The sequence below is a fragment of the Arachis hypogaea genome, chromosome 11 (genome assembly GCF_003086295.3).
Source record: "Arachis hypogaea cultivar Tifrunner chromosome 11, arahy.Tifrunner.gnm2.J5K5, whole genome shotgun sequence".
NCBI lineage: Eukaryota > Viridiplantae > Streptophyta > Magnoliopsida > Fabales > Fabaceae > Arachis > Arachis hypogaea.
The window spans coordinates 72148750-72157967 of NC_092046.1; the positions used below are offsets into that span (position 1 = coordinate 72148750).

Here is a 9218-nt window from a genome sequence, read left to right on the forward strand (position 1 = left end):
GGGATGTAGCCACTGACAACGGTGTTGCCCTTGCATAAAGCCAGCCATGGAAAGGAGTAAGACTGATTGGATGAAGATAGCAGGAAAGCAGAGATTCAGAGGAACGAAAAGCATCTCCATTCGCTTATCTGAAATTCCTACCAATGATTTACATAAGTACCACTATCCCTATTCTATTATTTATTATTCGAAAACATCATTATCAATTTATATCTGCCTGACTGAGATTTGCAAGGTGACCATAGCTTGCTTCATACCAACAATCTCCGTGGGATTTGACCCTTACTCACGTAAGGTATTACTTGGACGACCCAGTGCACTTGCTGGTTAGTTGTATCGAAGTTGTGAACCATGGTATTGGCACCATGTTCTTGGCGCCATTGCCAGGGAAAGAAAGAGCCATGAATTTTACATAATTAAAGTGTAATCACGATTACGCGTACCAAGTTGCTCACGTTGCCAGGGATTGTTTGAGCCTGGACATCACAATTTCATGCACCAAGTTTTTGGCGCCGTTGCCGGGGATTGTTCGAGTTTTCGGCAAGCTTTTGGTCCGGTAACATCAGTGCCAAGTTTGATCTGGCAACAGCACCAAGTTTTTGGCGCCGTTACCGGGGATTGTTTGAGTTTGGACAACTGACGGTTCATCTTGTTGCTCAGATTAGGTAATTTTCTTTTTATTTTATTCTCAAAAAATTTTTTCAAAAATATTTTTTAAAATTTTCTCATCTGTTTTCGAAAAAAAAAATATTTTCAAAAATTTTTTTATTCAAAATTTTTAAGAATGAATTCTAGTGTTTCATGAAGCATGTGAAGCCTGGCTGGCTGTAAAGCCATGTCTAAATTTATTTGGACTGAGGCTTGAAATTTGTTATCAAGAGCAATATACTCTGGTGTTAAATGCTGAAGCTTGGCTGGCCATTGGCCATGTCTAGTGTTTTGGACTGGAGCTTTCTTTGAAAGCTTGGCTGGCTAGTGAGCCATGTCTAATTCCTGGACTGAAGCTTTAGACTAAGAATGCAAGATTCCTGGAATTCATATTAAAAATTTTGGAATCCTTATTTTCCTTTTTCTATTAATTTTCGAAAAATCCAAAAAAATTAGAAAATCAAAAAAATCAAAAATATTTTTTTGTTTCTTGTTTGAGTCTTGAGTCATGTTATAAGTTTGGTGTCAATTGCATATGCATCTTGCATTTTTTCGAAAATATCATGCATTCATAGTGTTCTTCATGATCTTCAAGTTGTTCTTGGTAAGTCTTCTTGTTTGATCTTGATGATTTTTTTGTTTTGTGTCTTTTATTGTTTTTCATACGCATTCTTGGATTCTTAGTGTCTAAGCATTAAAGAATTCTAAGTTTGGTGTCTTGCATGTTTTCCTTGCATTAAAAGTTTTTCAAAATTATGTTCTTGATGTTCATCATGATCTTCATAGTGTTCTTGGTGTTCATCTTGACATTCATATCATTCATGCATGCATTCATTGTTTTGATTCAAAATTTTCATGCATTAAGTCTTTTTGTTGTTTTTCTCTCTCATCATAAAAATTCAAAAATAAAAAAATATCTTTCCCTTTTTCTCTCATCAAATTCGAAAATTTGGATTGACTTTTTCAAAAATTTTTAAAATCAAATTGTTTCTCATGAGTCAAATCAAATTTTCAATTTGAAAATCTTATCTTTTTCAAAATCTTTTTCAAAAATCAAATCTTTTTCAAAATTCTTAGTTATTTTCGAAAATTCCAAAAATATTTTTCAAAAATCTTTTTCTTATTTTTATATCAAATTTTCGAAAATAACATAATCAATTAATATTTTGATTCAAAAATTTGAAGTTTGTTACTTGCTTGTTAAGAAAGATTCAAACTTTAAGTTCTAGAATCATATCTTGTGATTTCTTATGAATCAAGTCATTAATTGAGATTTTAAAAATCAAATCTTTTTCAAAACTAATTTCTAAAATATCTTCTTATCTTACATTTTTCAAAAAGTTGGTTTCAAAATATCTTTTCTAACCTCCTAACTTCTTATCTTTTCAAAAATTTGTTTCAACTAACTAACTAACTTTTTGTTTGTTTCTTAACTTTTTCAAAACTACCTAACTAACTCTCTCTCTCTCTAATTTTCGAAAATATCTTCCCTCTTTTTTAAAAATTTCTTTTTTATTAACTAATTATTTTTTATTTTTGATTTTAAAACTTTTTCGAAAAAAAAAATACTAACATTTTTCAAAAACCATTTTCGAAAATCACTAACTCTTTTTCAAAAATTATTTTCGAAAATTCTCCCTCTCCCATCCTATTCTATTTATTTATCCATTTACTAACATCTCATCTCACATCTCTGCCATCCTCACAGTTGTGTTTCTTTCTTTACATCACATTCTTTGTCTCCCTCTTTTCTTCCACTCACAAAGGGATCCCTATACTGTGGTATAAAGGATCTCTATTATTATTATTATTATTCTGTGCCTTCTTCTTTGTCATATGAGCAGGAGCAAGGATAAGAACATTCTTGTGGAAGCAGATCCAGAACCTGAAAGGACTCTGAAGAAAAAATTAAGAGAAGCTAAAATACAACAATCCAGAGATAACCTTTCAGAAATTTTCGAACAGGAGAAGGAGATGGCAGCCGAAAATAATAATAATGTAAGGAAGATGCTTGGTGACTTTACTGCACCTAATTCCAATCTACATGGAAGAAGCATCTCCATTCCTGCCATTGGAGCAAAAAACTTTGAGCTGAAACCTCAATTAGTTTCTCTGATGCAGCAGAACTGCAAGTTTCATGGACTTCCATCTAAAGATCCTTTTCAGTTCTTAACTAAATTCTTGCAGATATGTGATACTGTTAAGACTAATGGAGTAGATCCTGAAGTCTACAGGCTCATGCTTTTCCCTTTTGCTGTAAGAGACAGAGCTAGATTATGGTTGGATTCTCAACCCAAAGACAGCCTGAACTCTTGGGATAAGCTGGTCACGGCTTTCTTAGCCAAGTACTTTCCTCCTCAAAAGCTGAGCAAGCTTAGAGCTGATGTTCAAACCTTCAGACAAAAAGAAGGTGAATCCCTCTATGAAGCTTGGGAAAGATACAAACAGTTGACCAAAAAGTGTCCTTCTGACATGCTTTCAGAATGGACCATCCTGGACATATTCTATGATGGTTTATCTGAGCTATCAAAGATGTCCCTGGACACTTCTGCAGGTGGATCTATTCACCTAAAGAAAACGCCTGCAGAAGCTCAAGAACTCATTGACATGGTTGCTAATAACCAGTTCATGTACACTTCTGAAAGGAATCCTGTGAGTAATGGGACGCCTATGAAGAAGGGAGTTCTTGAAGTTGATACTCTGAATGCCATATTGGCTCAGAACAAAATATTGACTCAGCAAGTCAATATGATCTCTCAGAGTCTGAATGGAGTGCAAGCTGCATCCAACAGTACTCAAGAGGCATCTTCTAAAGAAGAAGCTTATGATCCTGAAAACCCTGCAATAGCAGAGGTAAATTATTTAGGTGAACCTTATGGAAACACCTATAACTCATCATGGAGAAATCATCCAAATTTCTCATGGAAGGATCAAAAGCCTCAACAAGGCTTTAATAATGGTGGAAGAAACAGGTTTAGCAATAGCAAGCCTTTTCCATCATCCACTCAGCAACAGACAGAGAACTCTGAACAAAATACTTCTAATTTAGCAAATTTAGTCTCTGATCTATCTAAGGCCACTGTGAGTTTCATGAATGAAACAAGGTCTTCCATTAGAAATTTGGAAGCACAAGTAGGCCAACTGAGTAAGAGGATCACTGAAATCCCTCCTAGTACTCTCCCAAGCAATACAGAAGAGAACCCAAAAGGAGAGTGCAAGGCCATTGACATAAGCACCATGGCCGAACCTACAAGGGGACTGGAAGACATGAATCCCAAGGAGGAAGACCTCCTGGGACGTCTAGTGATCAATAAGGAGCTTCCCTCTGAGGAACCAAAGGACTCTGAGGCTCATCTAGAGGCCCTAGAGATTCCATTGAACCTCCTTATGCTATTCATGAGCTCTGATGAGTATTTCTCTTCTGAAGAGAATGAGGATGTTACTGAAGAGCAAACTGCCAAGTTTCTTGGTGCAATCATGAAGCTGAATGCCAAATTATTTGGCATTGATACTTGGGAAGTTGAACCTCCCTTGTTCATCAATGAACTAAGAGATCTGGATCAACTGACATTGCCTCAGAAGAGACAGGATCCTGGAAAGTTCATAATACCTTGTACCATAGGCACCATGATCTTTAAGGCTCTGTGTGACCTTGGTTCAGGAATAAACCTCATGCCCCTCTCTGTAATAGAGAAACTGGGAATCTATGGGGTGCAAGCTGCTAAAATCTCATTAGAGATGGCAGACAATTCAAGAAAACAGGCATATGGACAAGTAGAGGACGTGTTAGTAAAGGTTGAAGGCCTTTACATCCCTGCTGATTTCATAGTCCTGGATACTGGAAAGGAAGAGGATGAATCCATCATCCTAGGAAGACCTTTCCTGGCCACAGCAAGAGCTGTGATTGATGTTGACAGTCGTGAAATAGTCCTTCAATGGAATGAGGACTCCCTTGTGTTTAAAACTCAAGGATCTCCCTCTGCAACCATAGAGAGGAAGCATGAAAAGCTTCTCTCAAAGCAGAGTCAACCCAAGCCCCCACAGTCAAACTCAAAGTTTGGTGTTGGGAGGCCACAACCAAACTCTAAGTTTGGTGTTGAACTCCCATATCCAAAATCTAAGTTTGTTGTTGGAGAGTTTCAACAATGCTCTGCACATCTGTGAGGCTCCATGAGAGCCCACTGTCAAGCTATTGACATTAAAGAAGCGCTTGTTGGGAGGCAACCCAATTTTTATTTATCTAACTATATTTTTCTTAATTATATGTCTTTATAGGTTCATGATCATGTGGAGTCACAAAATAAATATAAAAATTGAAAACGGAATCAAAAACAGCAGAAGAAAAATCACACCTTGGAGGAGCATCTGTCTGGCGTTCAGCGCCAGAACAGAGCATGGTTCTGGCGCTGAACGCCCAAAATGGGCAGCTTCTGGGCGCTGAACGCCAGAACAGGCATGGTTCTGGCGTTCAACGCCAGAAATGGCACACAAATGGGCGTTGAACGCCCAAAATGGCCACCAACCTGGCGCTGAACGCCCAGAGTTGGGTGCAAAGGCATTTTTACATGCCTAATGGGTGCAGGGATGTAAATCCTTGAACACTCAGGATCTGTGGACCCCACAGGATCCACTCAGGATCTGTGGACCCCACAGGATCCCCACCTACCTCCACTCACTTCTTCTCACCACTCTTCCCCATAAACACTCTTCCCCAAAAACCCTTCACCAATCACCTCAAACTCTCTTCCCCATCACCTCTTCACCACTCACATCCATCCACTCTTTCCCATAAACCTACCTCATAAACTCCACCTACCTTCAAAAATTCAAAACCAATTTCCCACCCAAACCCACCCATATGGCCGAAACCTTTCCCCCCTCCCTTCCCTATATAAAGCCCTCCATTCTTCATCAAATTCACACAACACATCCCTCTACACTCCTCTTGGCCGAAACCACATCTCCATCTCCCTCTCCATATTTCTTCTTCTTCTTCTTCTATTCTTTTGTTTATTGCTCGAGGGCGAGCAATATTCTAAGTTTAGTGTGGTAAAAGCATAAGCTTTTTGTTTTTCCATTACCATTGATGGCACCTAAGACCGGAGAATCCTCTAGAAAGGGGAAAGGGAAGATAAAAGCTTCCACATCCGAGTCATGGGAGATGGAAAGGTTCATCTCCAAAGCCCATCAAGACCACTTCTATGATGTTGTGGCCAAGAAGAAGGTGATCCCCGAGGTCCCTTTCAAACTCAAAAGAAATGAGTATCCGGAGATCCGACATGAAATTCAAAGAAGAGGTTGGGAAGTTCTAACAAATCCCATCCAACAAGTCGGCATCCTAATGGTTCAAGAGTTCTATGCTAATGCATGGATCACCAAGAACCATGATCAAAGTAAAAATCCGGATCCAAAGAACTATGTTACAATGGTTCGGGGGAAATACATAGATTTTAGTCCGGAGAATGTGAGGTTGGCGTTCAACTTGCCAAACATGGAAGAGAACGCACGCCCCTACACTAGAAGGGTCAACTTTAATCAAAGGTTGGACCAAGTCCTTATGGACATATGCGTGGAAGGAGCTCAATGGAAGATTGACTCCAAAGGCAAGCCGGTTCAACTAAGAAGATTGGACCTCAAGCCTATAGCTAGAGGATGGTTGGAGTTTATTCAATGCTCAATCATTCCCACTAGCAACCGGTCTGAAGTTACTATAGACCGGGCCATCATGATCCAGAGCATCATGATTGGAGAAGAGGTGGAAGTTCATGAGATTATACCTCAAGAACTCTACAAGGTGGCTGACAAGTCCTCCACCATGGCAACGTTAGCCTTTCCTCACCTCATTTTCCACCTATGCAATTCGGCTGGGATTGACATAGAGGGAGATATCCTCATTAAAGAGGACAAGCCCATCACTAAGAAAAATATGGAGCAAGCAAGAGAGCCCAGTCATGGAGCTCAAGAGGCGCAAGAAACTCATTTTCATGAGATCCCGGAGATGCCTCAAATGCACTTTCCTCCACAAAATTATTGGGAGCAAATCAACACCTCCCTAGGAGAATTGAGTTCCAATATGGGACAACTAAGGGTGGAACATCAAGAGCACTCCATCATGCTTCATGAAATAAGAGAAGATCAAAAAGCAATGAGGGAGGAGCAACAAAGACAAGGAAGAGACATAGAAGAGCTCAAGGACATCATTGGTTCCTCAAGAAGGAAACACCACCATCACTAAGGTGGATTCATTCCTTGTTCTTGCTTTCTCTGTTTTTCGTTTTCTATGTTATGTGCTTATCTGTGTTTGTGTCTTCATTACATGATCATTAGTAGTTAGTAACTATGTCTTAAAGTTATGAATGTCCTATGAATCCATCACCTCTCTTAAATGAAAAATGTTTTAATTCAAAAGAACAAGAAGTACATGAGTTTTGAATGTATCCTTGAACTTAGCTTAATTATATTGATGTGGTGACAATGCTTCTTGTTTTCTGAATGTATGCTTGAACAGTGCATATGTCTTTTAAAGTTGTTGTTTAAGAATGTTAAATATGTTGGCTCTTGAAAGAATGATGACTAGGAAACATGTTATTTTATAATCTAAAAAATCATAAAAATGATTCTTGAAGCAAGAAAAAGCAGCAAAGAACAAAGCTTGCAGAAAAAAAAAGGCGAAAAAAATAGAAAGAAAAAAAAAAGCAAGCAGAAAAAGCCAAAGCTCTTAAAACCAAAAGGCAAGGGCAAATAAAAAGGATCCCAAGGCTTTGAGCATTAGTGGATAGGAGGGCCTAAAGGAATAGAATCCTGGCCTAAGCGGCTAAACCAAGCTGTCCCTAACCATGTGCTTGTGCCGTGTAGGTGTCAAGTGAAAACTTGAGACTGAGCGGTTAAAGTCAAGGTCCAAAGCAAAAAACAAAGAGTGTGCTTAAGAACCCTGGACACCTCTAATTGGGGACTTTAGCAAAGCTGAGTCACAATTTGAAAAGGTTCACCCAATTATGTGTCTGTGGCATTTATGTATCCGGTGGTAATACTGGAAAACAAAGTGCTTAGGGCCACGGCCAAGACTCATAAAGAAGCTGTGTTCAAGAATTATCATACTGAACTAGGAGAGTCAATAACACTATTCAAAATCTGAAGTTCCTATAGATGCCAATCATTCTGAACCTCAATGGATAAAGTGAGATGCCAAAACTATTCAAGAGGCAAAAAGCTATAAGTCCCGCTCATTTAATTGGAGCTATGTTTCATTAATAGTTTGGAATTTATAGTATATTCTCTTCTTTTTATCCTATTTGATTTTCAGTTGCTTGGGGACAAGCAACAATTTAAGTTTGGTGTTGTGATGAGCGGATAATTTATACGCTTTTTGGCATTGTTTTTAGTATGTTTTTAGTAGGATCTAGTTACTTTTAGGGATGTTTTCATTAGTTTTTATGTTAAATTCACATTTCTAGACTTTACTATGAGTTTGTGTGTTTTTCTGTGATTTCAGGTATTTTCTGGCTGAAATTGAGGGATTTGAGCAGAAATCAGATTCAGAGGTTGAAGAAGGACTGCTGATGCTGTTGGATTCTGACCTCCCTGCACTCAAAGTGGATTTTCTAGAGTTACAGAACTCGACATGGAGCGCTTCCAATTGCGTTGGAAATTAGACATCCAGGGCTTTCCAGCAATATATAATAGTCCATACTTTGGCCAAGAATAGACGATGTAAACTGGCGTTCAACGCCAGCTTTCTACCCAAATCTGGCGTCCAGCGCCAGAAAAGGAGCTAAAACCAGAGTTGAACGCCCAAACTGGCACAAAAGCTGGCGTTCAACTCTAAGAGGGAACTCTACACGTGCAACACTTAAGCTCAGCCCAAACACACACCAAATGGGCCCCGGAAGTGGATTTATTCATCAATTACTTACTCATGTAAACCCTTGTAGCTAGTTTATTATAAATAGGACCTTTTACTAGTCTTTTTGACCATCCTGGATCCTGGATTGTATTTTGATCCTGTGATCACGTTTTAGGGGGCTGGCTATCTCGTCCATGCCTGGACCTTCACTTATGTATTTTCATACGGTAGAGTTTCTACACTCCATAGATTAAGGTGTGGAGCTCTGCTGTTCCTCAAAGATTAATGCAAAGTACTACTGTTTTCTATTCAATTCATCTTATTTCGCTTCTAAGATATCCATTCGCACCCAAGAACGTGATGAAGGTGATGATTATGTGTGACGCTCATCATCCTTCTCCCTTATGAACGCGTGCCTGACAAACACTTCCGTTCTACGTGAAATAAGCTAGAATGAATATCTCTTAGATCTCTTAACCAGAATCTTCGTGGCGTAAGCTAGAATGATGGCGGCATTCAAGAGAATCCGGAAAGTCTAAACCTTGTCTGTGGTATTCCGAGTAGGATTCAATGATTGAATGACTAGGACGAGCTTCAAACTCGCGATTGCTGGGCATTAGTGACAGACGCAAAAGGAGGGTGAATCCTATTCCAGCATGATCGAGAACCGACAGATGATTAGCCGTGCTGTGACAGAGCATGTGAGCATATTTTTCACTGAGAGAAG

The 9218-nt window shown here is 38.9% G+C and overlaps 1 non-coding gene across 1 annotated transcript; it reads right to left on the minus strand.

The window, feature by feature from the left end:
- Positions 1-3018: 3018 nt before the first annotated feature.
- Positions 3019-3126, minus strand: LOC112724987 (small nucleolar RNA R71). Its single transcript, XR_003164122.1, has one exon. It is a non-coding gene; the product is annotated as a small nucleolar RNA R71 (small nucleolar RNA).
- Between the last annotated feature and the right edge of the window lie 6092 nt (positions 3127-9218).